Source organism: Phocoena sinus, chromosome 19 (assembly GCF_008692025.1).
Source record: "Phocoena sinus isolate mPhoSin1 chromosome 19, mPhoSin1.pri, whole genome shotgun sequence".
NCBI classification, from domain to species: domain Eukaryota; kingdom Metazoa; phylum Chordata; class Mammalia; order Artiodactyla; family Phocoenidae; genus Phocoena; species Phocoena sinus.
Window position 1 is genome coordinate 49727249 of NC_045781.1, and position 21165 is coordinate 49748413.

Genomic DNA, 21165 nt, shown 5'->3' on the forward strand with positions numbered 1-21165 from the left:
GAAAAACAACGTCGTTATTTTGACAGATTTCACAATCGTAGTTACACATACACAAATCAGGAGTAAGTGCTTCTGAGTCTCGGAAGCAATCACTGTTAACGTGGTGTGTCTCCGTTTTTCTTTTTTAAAGTTCAAATATATTTGGATCTGTACTTCTTAAAATTGCTGTCCCACTGTAGTCTGATTTTTTTTCCCTAACATATTTTGGCCATCTTTTCATATCAGTAAGTATTCTTTGGCAGTACCAGTTTAGTGACTCTACGTTATGCCTTCATCACTTATTAAATGAATCCCTTCTTGCTGGGCACAGATGCCATTTTCAACTTTTCACAGTCACCAGCAGCGCTCCTGGTTTACCTGGGCCAAGGCAGGCTTTTAAATGTAAATTGACCATTCTCCTTCAGAAAGGTTGTTCCCACTTATACTGTTCTTTCAGCCTTGTCAGAGGGGCTCTTTTTCCACACTTTCACCATCACTGTGTATTTATCATTTTCTAATGATCTGTATTACTTGCTGAATGAGTATGCATTTGACTGATAACCGAGTGCACTTGTCCCGGTATTCTTCTCAACTTTAAAAGTATGTTAAACAAAAAGTTTTAACGTTTCACGTAAAAACCTTTAAAGCTCTCAGGCTAATCTCAAGTGTAGTGTGTACAAGTTGAGGTTTCGAATGTGCTTAATCCTTATTAAAGCACTAATCACCAGGGTGCCAAAACTGCTATAAGGAGAGCACTTAGAAAACATACGGGATCAATAGCTGGTACTTAGGAAATAAATGAAACGACTTGTTGTTTGTTTGTCTTAAACCCACCTTGGGGCTGAAAGATAGAAAGACTTAAAATGAGTTAGGTTGTGAGTTTCTCAGCATTTCATAGCTTATATATTGAAACAGTTAATTGCATTCAGAAGCTACAGACATGCATGTAAATTATTTTTTTAATAACCTGAATTTTCACTGGGGGGGAAAAACCTCTTAGAAGATACAGGGATGTGAATGAGAGGCCCTGCTTTTAAGAAACTCAAAATTTGATGTGAGAAGCTCATGAAGAAGCAAAGACTCTGTGCTAGATCCCTGCTTCCCACAGTGGGAGACAAGCGTGATCGACCCGGAGTGATCAGGGGGCACTTCCTGGAAGAGGTGACCATGACCTTCGTTTTGGTTTGACACTGCAGTAGCATAGGGACTTAATTTTTGTGATTAGAATATTGATAGTATTCTGTGAAGAGGACAGTGCTCATGTTGGAAACTTTCCTTGCGTCAGTATCCAATCATCATTAAATGCTTTATTTTTTAAAACTAGTGTTTATTTATTTGTTTTTTAAAGATAGATTATTTATTTATTTATGGCTGCATTGGGTCTTAGTTGTAGCACGTGGGATCTTTGTTGAGGCATGCGGGCGCTTCGTTGCGGTGCGTGGGCTTCTCTCTAGTTGTGGCGTGCAAGTCTTCTCTCTCTAGTTGTGGTGTGCAAGCTCAGTAGTTGTGCGCGGGCTTAGTTGCCCCGTGGCACATGGGGTCTTAGTTCCCCGACCAGGGATCGAACCCGCGTCCCCTGCATTAGAAGGCAGATTCTTTACCACTGGACCACCAGGGAAGTCCCAGTAAATACTTTTAAATGAGCTTAGTTAGTGGTTCTTAGATTTTTGGATTTCAGGATCCCCTAAACTTTTTCAGAAGAAAACAAAAATGAGGAGGACACCAACTTAAGTTTGCCAAAGTGTTGGTTTTTTTTTTTTTCCTAAAAAGGACACTAATAAAAAAACAAAACAAAACAAAATCAACAAATGTTACAACATGCCTCTATCAATAATCAACACTACTTTATAAAAGAAAGGGTATTTTAACACGGAACACCAACTCCAAAAGACAGTCATTTCATTGTATTTTATGAACTTTTTTTCAGAATAACTTTAGGCTTACATAGAAGTTACAAAAATGCACAGCGGGTTTACCTACCTTCCCCTAATTTTAACAGCTTACCTAACCATAATATAATTATCAAGACCAGGAAATTGGCATTAGTTTTTAATATTTACTATACCAGCTTAATCACAGTTTACGAGTTTTCCATCACTGTCTTCTTTTGGTCCACGATCCCATCTTATCTTTAATTGTGTCTTCTTGGTCGCCTCTAGTCTCTGACAGTCCTTCATTCCTTCCCTGTCCTTCCTGATCTTGAGATTTTGGTGCCTCTGATTTTTTTTTTTTATGATTGGATTAAGTTAAAGCAGATTTTTGGCAAGAGCATCCTAGAAATGATGTTGTGTCCTTCTTAGTGAAGCAGGTCAGGTGGTGCATGATATTGGTACATCTTTGACTGGCGATGTTAATGGTGAAGTCACTTTGATCATTTGGTGAAGGTGATGTCTGCTGAGTTTCTCCAACATCAATTTGTTACTAATTTTTTCTTCGTACTGCATAAATATTTGGGGGGAGTTGCTTTGAGATTATGCTGTCATTCTCTTTCTCCTTAAACATTCACACATTGACTTTCAGCATCCGTGAGTAGATCTTGCATGTAGCAGCTATTACAGTGGTGGTGTTTGCCTAATGGTGATTTTGTATTTCTGGCATTGGTTTCTACATTGATTCATTGGAGTTCTTCTGAAAGAAGAGCGATCCTGTCTTCCCCATCTGTTGATTGATTCAATTATTTTATTTATATTAGTACAGATTCACAGGTATGTATTTTATTCTATAGTTTAGAGTCCACTAATATCATCATTTATTTTGTTACTCAAATTGTTGCAGCTTTGGCTGCACCGTCTCCTTCAGGACCTTCTTCTAGTTGGCTTCTGTGATGGGCTCTGCCATTTTGATGGAGTGAATTTCCCCCTTTCACTGTCCTCCTCCTCGCTCCCCACCTTGGATTTCATGTCACCATAGGCTACTGAGAACAGAGGCCTGCTCTTTGGGACATACTGGCCTAGTGAACAGAAGGGAACTCAGGGGAGCATGCTCAGTGCTGAATCTGTGTCTTATGCCCCTGCCACCCCCTGCCCTTTAGAAACAATAAGAGAAGACATGAGGAAGTGGTGATGGGATGTGAATTAGGATAAAGGAAAAATAAACTGTCGTGGTGTTGTGGGAAAGGCAGGTATTTCTTTTAGGATTGGAAAGGGCTTTGTCGGGGGGTGGGTTTCCAGGGAGCAGCCCGAGCTTAAAAATAATAGGCAAGGTTCATCAATAACTTCCTACGTGCAGGCGGGTGCTGGGCCCTCTAGGCTACAAGCCTAATCTTGTCTAACCCTCCCACAGTGAAGGAGATATTAACATTATGGTTCCAGGGTTCCAAGAGGTCAAAACACATTAAAGAGGTAGTTGAGTCAGGACTGAATCTTGTTCCTTGGACGCCAGGGACTGTCACTGTGTACTTCTCACCACTGCCTCCATCTCACTCCTCCCGCAGTGAGTTCCAGGGGTAGGAGAGAAGAGCTCCTGCCTGCCCTCTGGTGACAGGGTCATCCCCACCCACTCCCCACTGCAGCAGTCTATTCTATCCATTATCAGGGAAAAAGAATCACCTTTCTGTGTAGTCATAACTGGGATTGTGTGTGTGTGTGTGTGTGTGTGTGTGTGTGATCCTTCACCCTTCTATGTAATCTGTGCATTTGACTATATTTATGTGTTCCTGTCATATCTTTCCAAAATTTTGCTTTTAGAGTGTGTTAGTGTGGGGAGTTGTGACTTGCAGTGATGTCATGAGAAACCTGCATCCCAGAAGAGAAAATGTTCCTCTTTCTAGTGAATCTGCTTGGCCACCAGTGTGTTTTCTTCTGTCCACCCTCCTGTATTTCCCATCCCTCAACCTGTCAGACAGAGGGTTGGTCTCTGGGAGAGATCTTGGCAATACCAGGAGCTCTAAACCCTCTAGCTCACAGCTGGGAGGATGGAGGCTCCTTGGGGAGCAGGAACCTGCCCAGGGTCACAGAGGGAGTTAAGGCTGGGGCCCGACTGAGAAGCAGGGCAGTGGACTCCAGGCAGCCATTCCGCCATCTTGCCTTGGAGCTCCCTCAAGAATGCCTGCCAACATTCGACTGGCCAAGTGTATGAAAGGAATTCTTCAGGATGGTCTCTTAATAATAAATGCTTACATTTTCTCTGGGCCCCAGGCCAAATCCCGCCCCCGCCCCCTATCTTGTTTTCAAGGTTGAACATTCTTTCGAGTTAGTGACCTTGCCCTTCTTGGCCTGTGGATGTCGCTCTCCATCCATAAGCCTCCTTTCCAGGGACCGTGTTTGCAGCAAAGACTATAATTTTATTTTGGGTTTGGAGATACTGATTACATTTTAGCTTCTGGTATATTTTCTTACCTGTCACAGCCATTAAATTTATTTTAATAGTCACTCTATCCTCCTGATAGCCAGTAAAGGGGGAATTGGATATTGTCTATCAATTGGCTAGTCTGTGAACTAAGGCTGTATCTAATTACAAGGAATTGTATTGGTGCTGATTTATTAACCATTTACTGTGCTTGGGAGAAGGTAGCGTTGTCAGTAGCACTGTTCAGCCTGGATGTAGCTTTCCAGGAGGGCAGGGTGCCCGGAATATCACTGATCTTACAGTTATTACTTTGTGTCATATATAATCTTGTTTTTTCCCTGCAACAAATAAATCTTTGGGACTCCCTGGAAAAAAAAAAAGAAAAAAAGAAAAAAAACATTTGTGGTTACAGTATAATAAAAATAAACCGTTTGTCGTGACTGCAGCTGACATTTATCAGCCTGTTTGTGGGTGCGCTCTCTCTCTCTCTCTAATACAGAACATAATTTGTCACTTTGTAAATACATTCCAGTCTAAATCCCTGCCAGCATCTGTTAGTGTTTGAAGGATTAATGTGCTACCCTGTGTATGTCTGCGCTTGCAGGGAACAGTGTAGCCTATGATTATGGATCTTGGGAGAACAGGAGAATGGGGCATTTTCTCTGCTTTTTCCTACGCGTGTGGTCTTTCTGGCCTTTTCCTGATCTCTCATCCTTTTCCTTTTCTGCTTAGGTACTTGGAATTTCATCATTTGGAAGGATTCTGTGAGTCCCCAATATTCCTTCTCCCTTTCATAGAAAGGGTCATAGTGATCATAGTTTACAGGCACTGTGGGTGAACAGGGTCAGATAATCCGGGGTTGGTTAGACTGGGATCCCTTCATCCGACTCGACCTCAAGTTGTTTAATTTCCATTTACTCACTTGCAAAATGAAGATGCGAATACCTACCTCTTAAAGGCACGGAGGGTGAAGAAGGGAATCTTAGGTGGATGCAAAGCACTCAGCGGAGTGCCCGGCCCAGAGTACCTGGTGGGGCTGCCCCACCTTCCATCACCGTCGGCCTGATGGCTCTTCCTTGACGTGGTCCATGACCCTCAAAGTGTCCACTGGAGGATCCCAGGGCCGTGAGCCAGCTGGTGGTTACGATCCTGTTTTGGTTTTCATCTTTTCTTGTTAGTGGGGTTCGTATTTGTTTGGAAATATTTGTATCCCTGTAAATCAGGTGCTTGGTGGGTTCTTGGCCGAGAAACCATTCTGCCAGTAAGAAACTGTGGTTCTCAGTAAGGCTTGGTACTGACTCCTAGCAAGACTGAGGGATTTAAATCCCTCACCATTGGCAAAATGATTCACATACCTGCTGGAAGGGCCATCCTTGCCTTCCCCAGCAGAAGGCATGAACTTATCCCGAATCATGATAATGTGACCTGTAATTCTTACTACTTTAGGGAATGGCTATAGTCTCTCATTCACCCTTAATCTACTGCTGTCATCTGGATTGGAAAAATCCCAGGACATGGAAGAAATGTAACATTAGTGACTCTCCTATGAGCAGTCTCTTTATTTCATGTTTTCATTGCTTTGGAATTTTGTGCATACTACTGCCTATCGCACCCAAATGGTTCCACCCACCCAAACTCTGCGTCTACATCTGCACCTCTCCTCTGTAATAAAAAACAAAGTGTATAGTTCTCTTTTCATTAAGAGAAGTGGTGTTTTGTTGTTGCTTTGTTTTTGTTTTTCTGCACTATAAATGCATATGAACAGGACAGAGATATCATGTTCACATACCCAGTGAACAAGACAGGTCTTCTCATTTGATGCTTGTGGTTAGCATTCTGGAGAGAATCTTTAGCAGATCTGGGAACATGCCTTTGAGCTCAACGAAGAAAACGTCTGTCCTTCGCCCCCTAAATGCCCAAGGATTGGTATACTTGGAAAATGTCTAGAAACCTATATTTCAAATTTTCGACAGGTTTTTATGAACTTCTAGAGTGGCCAAAGTATTTTTCAAAAAGGTCCAGGGCTTCCCTGGTGGCACAGTGGTTAAGAATCTACCTGCCAATGCAGGGGACACGGGTTCGAGCCCTCATCCAGGAAGATCCCACATGCTGCAGAGCAGCTAAGCCCACGTGCCACAACTACTGTAGCCTGCACACCTAGAGCCCGTGCTCCGCAACAAGGGAAGCCACCACAATGAAAACCCAGGGCACTGCAGCAAAGAGTAGCCCCTGCTCTCCATAACTAGAGAAAGCCCATGTGCAGCAACGATGACCAAACGCAGCAAAAAATAAAATTAAAAACAAAATAAAAAACCTGTGTTCAAGCAGACATGTGGAATTGCAGGAACCATTTAGTGCTGATACTTACAAAGTGTAATACTCCCAAAATTCAGATTTTTTTTTTTGCGGTATGTGGGCCTCTCCCTGTTGTGGCCTCTCCCGTTGCGGAGCACAGCCTCCGGACGCGCAGGCTCAGTGGCCATGGCTCACGGGCCCATCCGCTCCGCGGCACGTGGGATCCTCCCGGACCGGGGCACGAACCCGCATCCCCTGTATCGGCAGGCGGACTCTCAACCACTGCGCCACCAGGGAAGCCCTCAGATTATTTAATAGGAGATTATTTTCAATGAACAGTGTTAACAGATACCGCTGAGTCCATTGTACACACTGCTTGGGACTCTTTATGCCGTGTGATAGCTGTATCTTTATCCGATGGCCTGTGTGATCAGACAACACACACTTTAAGGCATGGTGTGATGTTCTTCTTTCTCCTACATTGAGTGGAATCTGCAGCTCATATTAAGTACAGGACTGTCGGACTTAAGGAAGCACAGCCATCTTTCTTGACTCTTGTCCTAACACAGGTTTCATCAGACTATGCCCTGCTAGGAGGACATCCAGCCCAACACCCGTTTTTGTAAATAAAATGTTATTGCCAATGTCCATGCCCATTCCTGTCCGTTATCTATGGCGGCATTTGCTTCCATGCCGCCGAAGTTGAGTAGTTCGTATGGCTCGCAAAACCTAAAATACTTACTATCTGGTCCATTGGAGAAAAAGTTCGCTGACTTTCGAAAGGACTCATGGCCATTTGGAAAGAAAAGTCTGTTTCACTAAATTAGAAGGAGCAGGTGGTTAGATTAGTATCTCATTTCCACACATATGGAAACATTTCACATTACCCATGACTTAGTTATCAAACTTGGCTCTTTCAGAGCCTGGGGGATGGGGTGAGGGGAGAGGTGGAAGTCAGCTGTTTGTTTTTTTTTTAATAATAAAGTTACGACTTTAATGGTCAACATAAAAGAAGTGTAAAGGCTTTGGGTTCATGGAAAGAACCACATTCTTGGGAGTGAAGTACTTTTGGATCCCACCATAATCTCCTGGATTTAGGGGTAATTTCAGGGTTAAAGAAAGTTCTGGCCCCAAAGCACTAATACTATCTTGTAAGGAGAAATGGCTTATCAGTGTGGAGGTGAAACTGAAATCCCCGTTCTGCCAGGTACTAATTAGATGATTTTCGAGCAGGTTTTTTGGATGCTTTCTCAGCCTTTGTTTTGTTTCTAAAGTACAGGTAATTAGGTCTACTTTGTAAGGGCTCAGCAGGGTAGAAGGCGGCAAAGTCCATAATCTTCCCTTCCCTGAATAGTACCAGCCCGGAGGGTAAGACCTCAGAAGTATTTAATTAACCGTGAGTGTTTGCCTCTTGGACTGGAGTTTGTAAATGTGTACACGGACAGGAAGGCTGAAGGTCCTAGATGTGTGATGAAAGGTGACATTTAGATTAACTAGAAAACGTGACCCTCAGCCATAACACCCCCAAATCCTTCTGGTGGTTGCCCTGCAGACCTTGTACCCCCAGAAAGGAGTGCCGCCTCATAAAGTCTGCTTTCCTTGAGGAAAAAAAGGACCAAATGGACCTGGTCCTCTCTTGACAGAGGCGAAAGCTCTGGCCACCCCGTCCCGCTGTAATCAGCAGAACCTCTGCCTGTAGAGAACATCTGCATCATCGAGCCAGAGGGAGAAGGGAAGATGCTGTGTATAAATGTTGAAGCGGCAGGAAGAAGGGGCACCGAGGCCGAGCCGCTTTCACACGCGTGCCGTTCCAAAACGGCTTCTAATGGATACGTATAAGGTGGTGTCCCCCGCGCAGCCCCTCTCCCCCCGACTCTAACGCTGTCTGCGCTGCTTTTCTGAAAACACGCGGTCTGTAACTTAGCTGGCTTTTAACAGAATTACCTGACGTGATTCGTTCGTCCCTTTCGGCTACAAGAGAGTAGACCACAGAGCAAGTTGGATATGAATGTGGCCACCTGCATGCTTTGGGCACTGAACGGACGGGGACGTCCATTCTCTGCTTTGGACCTGCGTGTCCGAGTTGGCCTCACTCCGCCCCTCGTTACGGACCACTCTTTTCTCCTGTTAGGACTTCGCTTCCAGAAGCAGTCCTGGTGAAGCTGTCAGAAAAGCCCTGGAAACCTCACAGGACAGGCACGCCTGACTCTTTCTTTTTCTGAATCTCTCGCAATCTCAGTCTGTCTGTCTGTCTACCTCTGTCTACCTCTGTCTCTCTTTCTTTGGACTCCATAGTGACTACCAGGCCACTGTCTGGAATAAAGGGCTTGGGTGGTAAGTTGTAGCACTAATCTGATACATGCTACTGGCCTGAATTCTTTGCATTAATTCAGAAGTTGTAATTCAGAAGTTGGGCTGTTGTCTCTCACAGACATCTTCAGGCTTATTTTATGCTGTTTGGGCTCCAGAATCAATTGGATTTTGCACCTCTATAATGACCCACATCTCATTTCTGCTTGCCAACAGTATGATTCTCCTTCCCTGGTGAAAGGTAGCATGGAGCAGTCAGCCGCACTGACACTTGAAGTTGTGAGAGAACAGTTTTACCAAGTGATTTCCAGTGTATGACACAGATCCACATCGGGTGCCCCCGACTGACAGGGGGCTGTGGCCCATTTAGTAAATAAAGTAAATTGAAGCTCCTTTCATCCGGTGGCCTTACTGTCTCCGAGAAAATCATTATAATCTACATCCGTCATGTGGAAGGAGAAAGAATGTAGGGAACCCATCTCAAGTGAGGAGAAGCCCAGGAGCACCACACTCTTCTACTCACAGGCCATTGGTGGAAACCTAGAGGCCCCGCCCCACCGCACTGCAGGCTGGAAAATGTAGTTCCTGCCTGGTCGGTCTCTTCTCAGCACAGCCCCGTACTGTGGACCAGGGAGAACTGGTTTGGGAGGTGCTGGTTCTCTCTATCCACACTATTTTATACACCATAGAGGTGATTCTTAAATTCTAGTTGGTTTCTGCCTTTAACGTGTGAATTTAAGTCCATTTTTATTTCTTGTGATTATGTATATACCTGTACTGATTTCTGAATTTCATTTTGTGTTTCCTCTCTACCAAGTGGCCAAGTGTTTTCCTTTATTATTGTTTTAATTCTTTTTTGGATATTATTTTTGCATTTATCCAGTTTCTTTATATCCAGTGTACCCCATGCATCATTTTTTTTTTTTTTTTAATCCTGCTGCTGCTGGTTTGGAAGCTAAACTAACTAACTTACTTTCTTCTTCTTCTTCCCCCTCCCCTCCCCTCCCCTCCTCTCCTGGCCTAGTCCTCTCCCTCCCCTTCCTCCCCTTTTCTTTTCCCTCCCTCTCTTCTGATATTTTTCTTTCTTCTGGAAATTTTCACGTACATATCTAAATTTTCTCTTACTTAGTATAAAACTGTTTACTGTCTCTATCATTTTAACCAGCAAAACCAGGCCATACATGATTCAGTGGCTCGATGAAATCCCTGCCCCCCCCCAAAAAAAAAAAACAACCTTTGTTACTGTTGTTTTAATTCTGTCTTCAGTTACTTTTTAAGAGTAATTTATTTGGTCTTGTAGCTAACGTAAAAGATGCACGACATTTGGGGATAACTTGACTGTGCCGTGTGTGTGTGTGTGTGTGTGTGTGTGTGTGTATGTTGAGTTCTCATCTTTCCTTCCTTTCTGGGTGTTTTCATTGGAACTTATTAGAGCCTTCTTAGGCGGATGCCACTTAAGCAGGAAACCTCATTTCTCTTGGAAGCACATATACTCTTAATCTTTTCTAGTTTATCTGTTGAATATCCTGCTTGGCTTCTGCAGGACCTCCGAAAGATTTCTCTCTTTCCGTTCACCCATAAATTAAAAATAAGCGTCGTGGTCAGTCCCCAAGCGTGATGATACTATTACATGTTTACTGCATGCTCTGCATACCAGGCTCACATCTGTCATCACGCGGTGCGGCCAGTTTCTGAGAGGCAGGCCCTCAGCCAGCCATTCTGATGCACCAGGAGGAAAGCCCGACTTTCTAAATGGCTTATGGGAAATCGTTTTTGCCAACATCACTAACACGATTTTATTTCTCCTTACAAATTTGTCCCAGGTTTGGTGGTGTGTTATTTATTCATTCATCCATTTTCTAAATTAAAGCCTGTCTTGAAAACCTACTCTGTGCCACTCACTTTGTACCAGGAATCAGAGACAGAGATATGAAACTGTGCGTTTTAATCTGCTTTAACTGTCAGTGTGAATTGTTGGTGGTTTTGGTTTTCTTTCATAGTCTCCTGCAGTGTTCTTGGGAATAGACATTGATATATAACCTTTTAGGAGGACACCCAGTAAAAATCTATCCAAGTTTAAAATGTAGATATCTCTTTACTTAGCAGTTCTACTTCCAGGAACTTATCCTCTAGAAAAAAACAATCATTTATTGCAAAACATAGGTATTGCAGCATTGCTTTTAGTCACAAAAACCTTGAAACTACGTAAAATAAAATAATTAGTTACAACAACAGCAGTAGTTAACAGTTAGAGCATATCTGTTTAAGGTGCTTTCCATGGTTATTATCTCATTGAATTCTCACAGTAATCCCCAGGAGGAGGTTCTTCTATTATTTCTATTTTTACAGATAAGGAAGGTCAGGCATCGGGAATTTAAGTAAAAAGTTCACAAAGCTAGTGAAGGGTGTGGAGGGCTGAGGAATCTAAAGGGGATAATAAATTCTTGAACAGCCCTACAATGGGCTAAACCTACTGGTTGGAAAGAATGTGGGTGGAGTCTATTTAGATGTATTCAATTATGTGTTAACTGGGAAGACCCAGATGATATAATAACCCATGAAGTACGTAAGATACTATGTTTGTAGAAATGTATTATGGCCCAGTGTTTTTGTATGTGTAGAAAACGTACTCTGGACGGATTTGCATCACTGTCACTCTGTTTATCTTGGGGCAGTGGGATTCCGGAGATATTTTCACTTGATCCATCATCCACTTCTGTATTATTTATACTTTCATTAGTGAGCCAGTTTTATTTTTATAAATAAGGATAAATGTAAGTCGCTGAAGCCCACTTAGGGTGAATCACGGTTCCTCTCACTAAACTGACACATGCAACCTCGGCACCGTTGCCACCTGGGGGCAGTTGTAGGATGTTCAGCAGCATCCCTGGCCTCTACCCACTAGATACCAGTAGCCCCCCACCCCCCAACAAATTGTGACTACCAGAAATGTCTCCAGACCTTGCCGGATGTCCCCTGGGGGTGGCGTGTCCCTGGATGAGAAGCCCTGAGGCAGACACTGGCCTGTTAGTGTGTGTTCCTCTGCATCCTGAGGGTCGTAATGAAGATAGTCTCTGTCCATTTGAGCATCTTTCAGACTTCACGGGTCCTTCATGTGGAATTCAGAAGCCTTTCAACCAGAGCAGACAAATCTTGTCTGTCTCTCGCTAGTCAATTTAGCTAACCACCGTTGACCTGTCAGCAGGTAATCAACAGGTCCCACATCTCTGTGTTTTAAACTATACACCATTCTGAATCTTGGGGGGTGGGGGACACTGATTTTTCTTTTATCAGCAACTTCCCCAAAGAAGGGGCTTCCAGTGCCCTTCCCTTAACAAGTTTCATTAAGGAACCCACCTATTAAATATTCAAAATATATAGACTGTTCCTGTTGAGGATCTAATTATACAGTAAATTAGCTGATGTCCAGTCTGTTGCCTTTAAAGCACATCGTTGATGTTTCCAATACTTCCATAAGATATAGGGCCTGTTTATTAAGAGTCTTCAACTGTATATAAAACTAGAACAGTCAAAAGTAATGGTGTCTACTGAAGGATTCTTTATCATATGAATTTACCTTTAGTCATCTATTATTTATTTCAGCTATTTTATATGCCATTATAATAAATATTATGACAGAGAAAGCTTTTACGCTTCGACTTACTGTACTAGTCTTTACTTGCCTGCAATCCTTCAGGAAAATGTAGCCGTGCCTTACCTATAGTTAATGTAAATCATCACTTACATTAGAATGAAAAATTCACTATGAAAAAAAGGCTCTTTCTTCAATAGCAAGGCATAAATGCCCGATCACGTTGACTGCCAAACTCCCGTGCCATTTGCTGTCCTTCCTGAAACTGTTTTTAAGCTGCAAAGTGAATACATCTCATAGAGGGAAGTTGGAAGGTTTTCGGATATTTTCACTCTCTTGTTTGTTTCTGGCAAGATAAGCATTTTTTTTATCCAGAGTGCAAAATATCGCCTATTACCGTCTAAGCATTTTTAATAGTTTTGCTTTACGTGGTGCGTTAACTCATACACCAAATTAAATGAGTTGTTATCCGGTGCAGTTTCTCCTTGAATCAGCCTCACAATTACCTGTAGATACTGATACAGTTATTTTGCAAGTTGAGTTCCAGCAACCCAAGGCAGAAATTCTGACCTGTATATAACGAAGAAAGCGTTGTCATGATTTTCTTGTTAGGGATGTTTACGAATTTAGTGGGGAAGGCAGAGTTGAAGGGCACTTGTGAGGACTCAGGAGTGAAGGCTGCTGCCTGATGGTTGATCTGAAAGTCAGGAATGACAAAATCAACCCGTCTCCTTCAAGGCTGTAAGAAAAAATCCGGGGGTTTGCTAAGGATAATTTTTGGTTTGGTTCCCTATTTCGAAATTGGACTCTTCCCTAAGAGCATTTTCCTTGTTGAAGGCACAGTGGTGTACAGATTGGTACGGGTGTGTAGAGCCGTAAAAGAGACTCTTAAACTCTGCTTTCTCCTTGGGGAGAAATGCTTTTTCAGAAAGAGCATTTATCAGTACGTCCTTTTAATCTTGAGGCTTGTCCCAAGGTTGGGCAAATTCCCCATCGGGCTCCCTCACGATGCTGGTTTGGGTTATTCTCCTGAGAGGTACAAGAGCTGAAAGGAGATGCAAGTCTCTATCTACTCCTGCATTTCCCAGCGAAAATGCCGCCACCCGTGGCCACCATTAACATCACTTAAAAGATACTGGAGAAATTGGCGTTGTAAAGTCCCGCATAGGATGTTGGTGAATTATGAAACCAGTGTAGTTAGGTCTGTATTGTAGTTCAGTGAATACTGTCATGTCAGTAACATGCTCAGCACCAGTGTCTCCTGCTGTTGTAAATGTGACAACTCGTATTTAAGGTTTCAGAACATAAAGTCAGGACCAAGTGTATGTAACGTGGAAGGGTGAGAGCCATCGGCGTAACGCAGTTAGGGCCCATTGGATTAGAATTTGCAGGAGGCCATTAGCAATGAGCCCTGAACGTAGATTATTGCCTTGGTTACATTTTCTCTTTCAGCACTAGGCTTCTCTTGTAAATTTGAAGTCTATGAAATAAATATGATGCAAAATAGACACAAACAGGAATATATAGAGGGTGTTACTTTCTTCATAGCTTCTCAGCGTCATCTGTTGAAGAATATGCGGACAGGGCTACAGCACGGTGTGGTACTCCAGTGAGGACACGAGCACTGGAACCATCCCAACCAGTTGGGAACCTGGATCTGTGTCTGACTAGGCTGTGCCACTTAAACCATACCAGCCTCTGTTTTCTAGTCTGTGGAATGGGGGAAATGATAGATACTTCAAAAGCTTTTTTCCTATGACTCTTTAATGAAGAATAAATGCCAAGCATGTCATAGATGCTCATTATTTTTTTGACTCTGGTTATCAATAAATATATGTACATGAGAGCTTTTCTTTAGGGAAACCCTGAAACGAACTCTCCTCTAAGTGTAAGAGAGGGCAGGCGCACACCCATCAAATTCACATAGATGGGCACCTTCACGGTACATGGTCAGTCTCACCCCTGTGGCTCCATAGGGTGAGTCCCCATCTGCTGAAAGAGAGTTTCCTCTGGGTGTGTTGGAGGCTGGGCTCCCTGCTCCCATTCATTCATCTGGGTTTCTCTGTCCTTCCATCTCCAACAGTTGTTACCGTGTGCTCTTCTTTTTGACCAGCTCACAGGTGGCCCTTGTATCATAACAGGAGGAAGAGCTGATCTTACCTGCTGCTAGGCTAGGATTGAGTAGAAAGAGTGCAGTGGGGATGCTTTGGTCCAGTTGAGTGGAGGAAGCAAGACTCCTGGACTAGATGAGAGTATTTTGAAGTGTGCCCACCTGAGTTCACCTTGAGGTCCCATCACACACAACAGCTTGGTTCCCAGACCAGCTCCTTTTGGTTCATTACGGGATAGTGGAGAAAAGTCATTGATATACTCTAGCTAATTCATAGTTTACAATTCATAATGGTTTTTGAGGAATAATCTGTTTTTTAAATATGTTTGGTCGCTTGAAATTATTTATATACAGCTTTCCAAAGGCCTGTTACCATCAGATGTTATCTTTTTTGTTCTTCCATTGATGGTAAGCGGATTATGGGTGTGAGATATTTACTCTTACGTGGTCTTGCAATGATGGGGAATAAAGGAAAAGAAGTAAAGGAGATGGGATCTTTGGAATATATGTGTACCTTTAGGCAGAGTTAGTGAATGAATGAGTGAATGAGTTTGCTCTTGTAAATATTGTCTCTCTTATTGTGGACCGGGAACGGGACAGCATGCTGCCTCTGTACGAGGCTATTACAGATCTGGTGGTTTCCCCTGGGATTGGCCTTGGTGTGAAGGCCTCTGAGGGGCATGAGGACAGGGGGGGCCATGTGGGCATTGTCGAGTATGCAGTAGGGATTCAAATCATGGCTTGGTGTGAATTGTGGTTCTGCCAGTCACTACCTGCATGAAGATATGCAGTCACTTTATGAACTTAATTTTCTCCATCCGTGGAATGGGCGGGTGACAATAACTGCCCACAGAGGGTTACTGTAAGGAAGGAGGGTACTGTGGGGCGAGGGCTCGTATGGCCAGGGTTCTCAGATTGCTGCCATTGGCCAGTTGGGCCCCGTTCACCTGTCTCAGTGAAGAGTGAAGCAGTTCAGTGCAGATGGTGGTGATGATGGTGATGCTAAGGACAACACCAAAAGCCATCAGAGTAATACTGTTCCTTGGTAACAGTTACAGGATACTTCTCAGGTGTCAGGCGCTATTCTGAGGGTTTTACATATACCCCCTCATTTCCTGATAAAGCAGGTGCTCTTGTCTCCATTTTACAGAAGAGAAAACTGATTGCACAAGAAGTAACTTTCCCAGTTGGTAAGTGCTAGAAGTGGGATTTAGACCCAGGAGGCCCAACTTGAGTCTGTGGCCTTCACCATGGCCTTAACACCTTTCAGGTTCAGAACACTTACTGAGTTTGGAAACGGGGGTACTTTGGCCTCTGGGGGATTCGGTGAGCCTCCTTCCTCCTGCTCTGGGGTCATGTGTCATCCATCCTCCATCACAGAGCTGCTGTTCATACTTTGAGCTACTTCAGGTAAATTTGTGGAATAAAGAAGGGAGACTGCAATTGGTAATATGCTTTATGATTGAACAACAAACATCCCATTTTAGTGGACATCACATTTTAGCAGTGGCCTTACAAATGATTATTATTATTTATGTGCCCCATATCTTATATACATCATACCTCATCTTTACCCTAATCGTGCGAGGCAAACGCACATTTTGGCATTGGTGCTAAGGCCCAGAGCAGTCACACAGCTCCCCTGACGTCGCACGGCCAGCACTGTGGTCATGCTGGTCTGTGGTTCCGGGTCAGCCCAACTCTGCCATCTCCCGTGGATGATAACATCTTCCCACTTCTCCCTTTAAATACCGCACAGTCCCTATATGGTTCCTTTGGTTTCAGGCAGTATCACATCTGAGTCATACTTGGCTAATTTATAGTCGTAAAACGGTATGAGAGATCACTGTTACATAACAACAGCAGGAACCCCTTTGATTCTGCATTTGCAGACTCCTGAATCACTAAGCCAGGGTTTCTGAACTTAATAAAGAACAAACCAAGAAGACTTGGTCTGTTGAGAGTGTCGGTGGACTGTGCTCCACCGAGCATCCCCTGACGTCCAGGGAAATGGAAGAAGAACGTGTGGGTTGCTTCATTACTGTGTCTTTTTGGCTGAGCCTGGGGTGTTGGGAGCAGGTGGGCTTCTCAACGGCTTAGACGTTGCCTGGTGCTTCGTGTGTGGAATGCCACCTGTGCAGTTCTCTTTGAAAGCGATGGGTGCCAGCATCTGTATACATAATTTAAAATAAATTTACATTCCTATTTTGCCTGAGATGATAAATTTGTGTACTGGTGTGATTAAAGCAAAGGGTGAGGATTTGGGGAAGGGTTGAGAGAGGCATTTTATAGCATTTTAAGATTCAGAGTTCTAGTAAGAAGTCGTTTCTGTTAACCAAAGCTAAGTGGATGGACGGTTGGCCGGCTGGCTGGATAGATGGATAGGTAGAGAGGAAGGGAAGAGGGGAGGGACCTTTGGAAAGCTAACAGTTAATATTGGGGTGGTGGGATTATAGATGCTTTCTTTTGGCCACGTTCATCTGTCATTTCTAAATTTTTCTATCACTAATGGAAAGTATGAAGCAGGAAGTGGCCTGAAATGAGCCTAGAGAGGTAGATGGGGCAAAATCATGGACTGAGTGTTAGTCGTTACTGTTATTCATCGTGCATATGTTTGCATTTCTGTTCTCGCTGGGCATATGGAGGGTTGCACCTTTTCGAAGCTAAGCACAGCCACAACACTTACTCTGCCAACAAAACGTGAGCACAGGTGACACGTGTCACCCCTGGGTGGAAGCCTGTGACGTTCCACGTGCACCTTGTCACGTTCTCTTCCCCGCACTGTAGAGACTGGTGATGTTACAGAGGGTGGAGGCTCCACCTGATGGGGCCCCTGGCCGGCGACAATAAACAGGACCCCGCTGACATAAGATGGGCGTGAAGCGTGAGCAAGTAATAATCGTCTGTTGTCTTAAGACATTGAGGTTTGGGGGCTGTTCCTTACCGAAGCTCATCCTGGTCAATACGGAGGCACTTGTGTGAGCCACACTAAGGAATTAGGAGCGGATCTTGTTGGCCATTCCAAGCTCCAAAAGCGTTTTAAGCTAGGACTTTGTATAGGGGCATCTGTTGCCAATCCAGAGGGCACACTCTGGCCAAACAGGCCTGAACTTTTCACATCCTGAGCGGCATACGCAGATTTAACATCTTAAAAGAAAACTCAGTGGTTCTTTAGTGGTGACGGCATAGTTCTGTATCTTGAATCTGTGCACGTGATAAAATGTCGTAGAATTATACACACAGTTATTCCAAGTAAAAGGAACTGAGTGCGTCCCAGAACTGGTGAAATCCAAGTAATGTCTGCGGTCTAATAAATTACACTGTGACAGTGTCGATTTTCTAATTTTGATAACGTGCTATACTTGGATAAGATGCCCCCTTTGGCGGATGCTAGGAGACGGGTACGTGGGCACTCTCACTACTATTTTTGCCACTTTCTGTGAGTCTATAATTCGTTCCAAATTGAAGTTAACGACAACAACAGCAGCAAAAGTGAGTCATACCAAGATAGTGAACTGTGGCCAGTCCCAGGTTCATAGTCAGACTCAGCGGGAAAGCTCACCTTGGCAGATGGGGCCTCTTGCTTTCACCTAGCAATCATCAGCTTATCCCTCAGAAATGCTTTCTGTCTGCAGTCCGTCAGCCCCTGCCTTCTCCTTTAGAGCATGTCCCACGATAAACATTTCTATCACGTTAAGTTTGTCTGCCAGTCGGAAGAGCAAACCCCCCAACCCGCACACATCAACGCATACACACACCTTAATTCTAAAAGCTGTGCTTTTCCTTCACTGGACTTAACTGAATCGCACGACAGTTTCTCTGCATTTCTCACGGTCAGTAGCAGAAACAGGAAACCTGATACCGAGGGCAGGAGAATTACCTGAGTAATTGCGTGTGGACGTGAATCACCGTCCCCAGGAGCCTAGTAACACACAGCCTGTGGATTAGTCTGTTGAACTACTTGATGGCTTGTGACCCCTTGTTCCCCCTGGATGTGTATGGTCTGATTTTGTTCTTATTGGTAGTGGCAGCCCTGTGCTTTATCTTCAAGTGAAGGGGGAGGACCAGAAGACAGTTTACCACGTGTCAGTTGCACATTTAGAAGAATGTACTGGCCCATTTGGCTGCGCCATCATTTTCATTGGAAATATTGCTTTGGGGTCACCATCTGGGAATGTTCTCCCTGTTTTATGGGGGAAGAATGAACATCCATTTTCCTAATATGTAGCCAGCGTATCCCTTGGGGTTTCCATCGGGGGCTCGGCTGAGAGGAGCAATGTCTTTACCACCCCTTCCTTAATAGATTAAATAGTTGACTTTCCTCTTGTGATCCATTCAGAGTTCTGTAAGATTCTGTGTTGGTGGTGCGTGCCGTGCTGTGTGCCGGGAGAGGCTGGGGCTGGAGCGGGCAGGATGAGGGTGAAAGGCCATTTTACGCACTCACTCGGAACACCAGATTGGGTAGTTGAGCATTTAGGAGGCATAAGAATCTATGGGGAAGACAAGTTAGCCATTAGCAGACTTCCCACTCAGAAGAGGTTTTAGCCACAGATAAATATACATCATGCAGACAGAAAGCCGGGGGGGGGGGGGCGTTTGCTCCCCATCCGGAGACCCAAGCGCTCTGCATGGGGTACAGTATCACTCAAGTGCATCCTCTTCTCCTGGGGGCAGTTTCCCTCCCTGTAGGATGAGGGGCGTGGCCTTGCCTTACCTGGACCCTCCAGGTGCAATACTTCCCTAACAAAACCCATGTGTTGGGGCTTCCCTGGTGGCGCAGTGGTTGAGAGTCCGCCTGCCGATGCAGGGGACACGGGTTCGTGCCCCGGTCCTGGAGGATCCCACATGCCACGGAGCGGCTGGGCCCGTGAGCCATGGCCGCTGAGCCTGCGCGTCCGGAGCCTGTGCTCCGCAACGGGAGAGGCCATGGCAGTGGGAGGCCCGCGTACCGCAAAAAAAAACAAAAAACAAAAAAACCCATGTGTTGGCACTTCCCCTTTTCCTGCATCAGGTTAAACACTTCTCCTTCTTCCAAAATCTGCAGGTTTGAGCATCTGCTGCTGTTACCTGAGGAATTTAAATCTTCTTTGGCCAACTTGCCTTTGCCACTGATAAGCTCTTGGGGTTTGGGGAGGTCATTGAATCCCTCCCTACGCCCTTTCCCTAAAACTGGGCTCTGTTAGTGGGCAGGACCTGGATCCTCTAGGAGCCAACAGTGATCTGGTCCAATGTGGTCTTCGGGGGGCACCGGTGCTTGTCATCAACATCGTTTCATCCACCTTGCTGCACTGTTGCCCACCCAAACCACGGTTTACTACACAGTGGCCTCAGGGGAAGAATTTGTCACCATGGGCATCTTATCTCCTCCTGGTTAAACTGATGAAATACTTTGTCTCTTCAAGGCAGGATGTTAGATGCTTTATACTTAATCTCACAACGCTGAGAGTAGATAATATTCACATTTACAGATGAGGGAACTGAGGCTCAGAAAGGTTACACGGCCCAAAGTCAGTGTGCTTTCCTGCTGCCTCGGCCTGATATGTATTGTTCAAGGCCTGGGACTTGGGTCGGAGCCCAGGACCTAGGCGGCAGAGGTGAACTGCCTTAGACACACGAAGCTTCTCAGCACAGTTTGCATCCATTCGGGTGGAGGATGTCCCCAGCAGGGCCGTTTGCATCCCCCTTCATAATATTCTAGTATTGTGTTGGTCTCCATAGTCTTACTTTAACCTCGCAGTCTAGACAAGAATTCCCAAGCTCAGCGTTCGTTTTATGGGGATCTGCTTACCTGAACAGGCAGGTGGCCTGGCAGTCTGTCCTTCAGCGGAGGGACGTCTAAGAAGTGATAGCATTTCAGCTCACACTCCAAAGTCCAGCGAGACTCAAAAATTGGGAGGGCTCTGTAAATACAAGGCAACTCTGATCTTTCCAGAAGTGTGCTAGGAGGCCCTGCAGTGGAACAGGGTGGCTTCAAATCCTGACCACTGCAGTCCTTTTGGTGTCTCTCCAGGAGGGAACTTGGACTCCAGCCAGTGTCAGACTGACTTGAAGTCCTGCCGTCCACACTTCTTAGCTCTACAATCTCTTATAAGATGCCACACTGTAAAACAGGCAAACTACAAACGCATCCTTCAGTTGTCCTGAGGATGAAATGAGATGATGCCTGTAATGCCCACCCACCACCGGCTCAGCGTAGACATTAATGGCCTCATTAATACCATCATTATTACCATCCATATGTGTCCTGCCCATCTATAGGGTTCACAGGGTTACTAAACCAGGGAGGTGTCGAGCAGTCAGGCTCCGTTGATATAAACGAGTTTTGCCTGCGTTTGTACTTTGTGTACATGAATTGTCTCTCATTTTTCATGCAGGCTTGGTGGAATCGTTTCAGAACCGGAGGGCAGCTTTTGAGATTAACACGTGGTCTCCGGAGTTCTTGCAGGAGCCAGGCTTTGTCCTGGTGTTGCCCTATCATTACAGTTTTTTTAGGAGGCAGATGGAGAGGAGCTGTGTGAGCCCGAGGACCCTTAGGACCCTGTTTCGTGCGCTGAGTCAAACAGCACAACCCCCCAGCATGCAGTTTCAGCAG

At 44.7% G+C, this 21165-nt stretch overlaps 1 protein-coding gene across 4 annotated transcripts in view; it reads left to right on the forward strand.

The window, feature by feature from the left end:
* Positions 1–21165, forward strand: part of WWOX (WW domain containing oxidoreductase) — a 995315-nt gene that overhangs the window by 232784 nt on the left and 741366 nt on the right. The window lies entirely within an intron of this gene.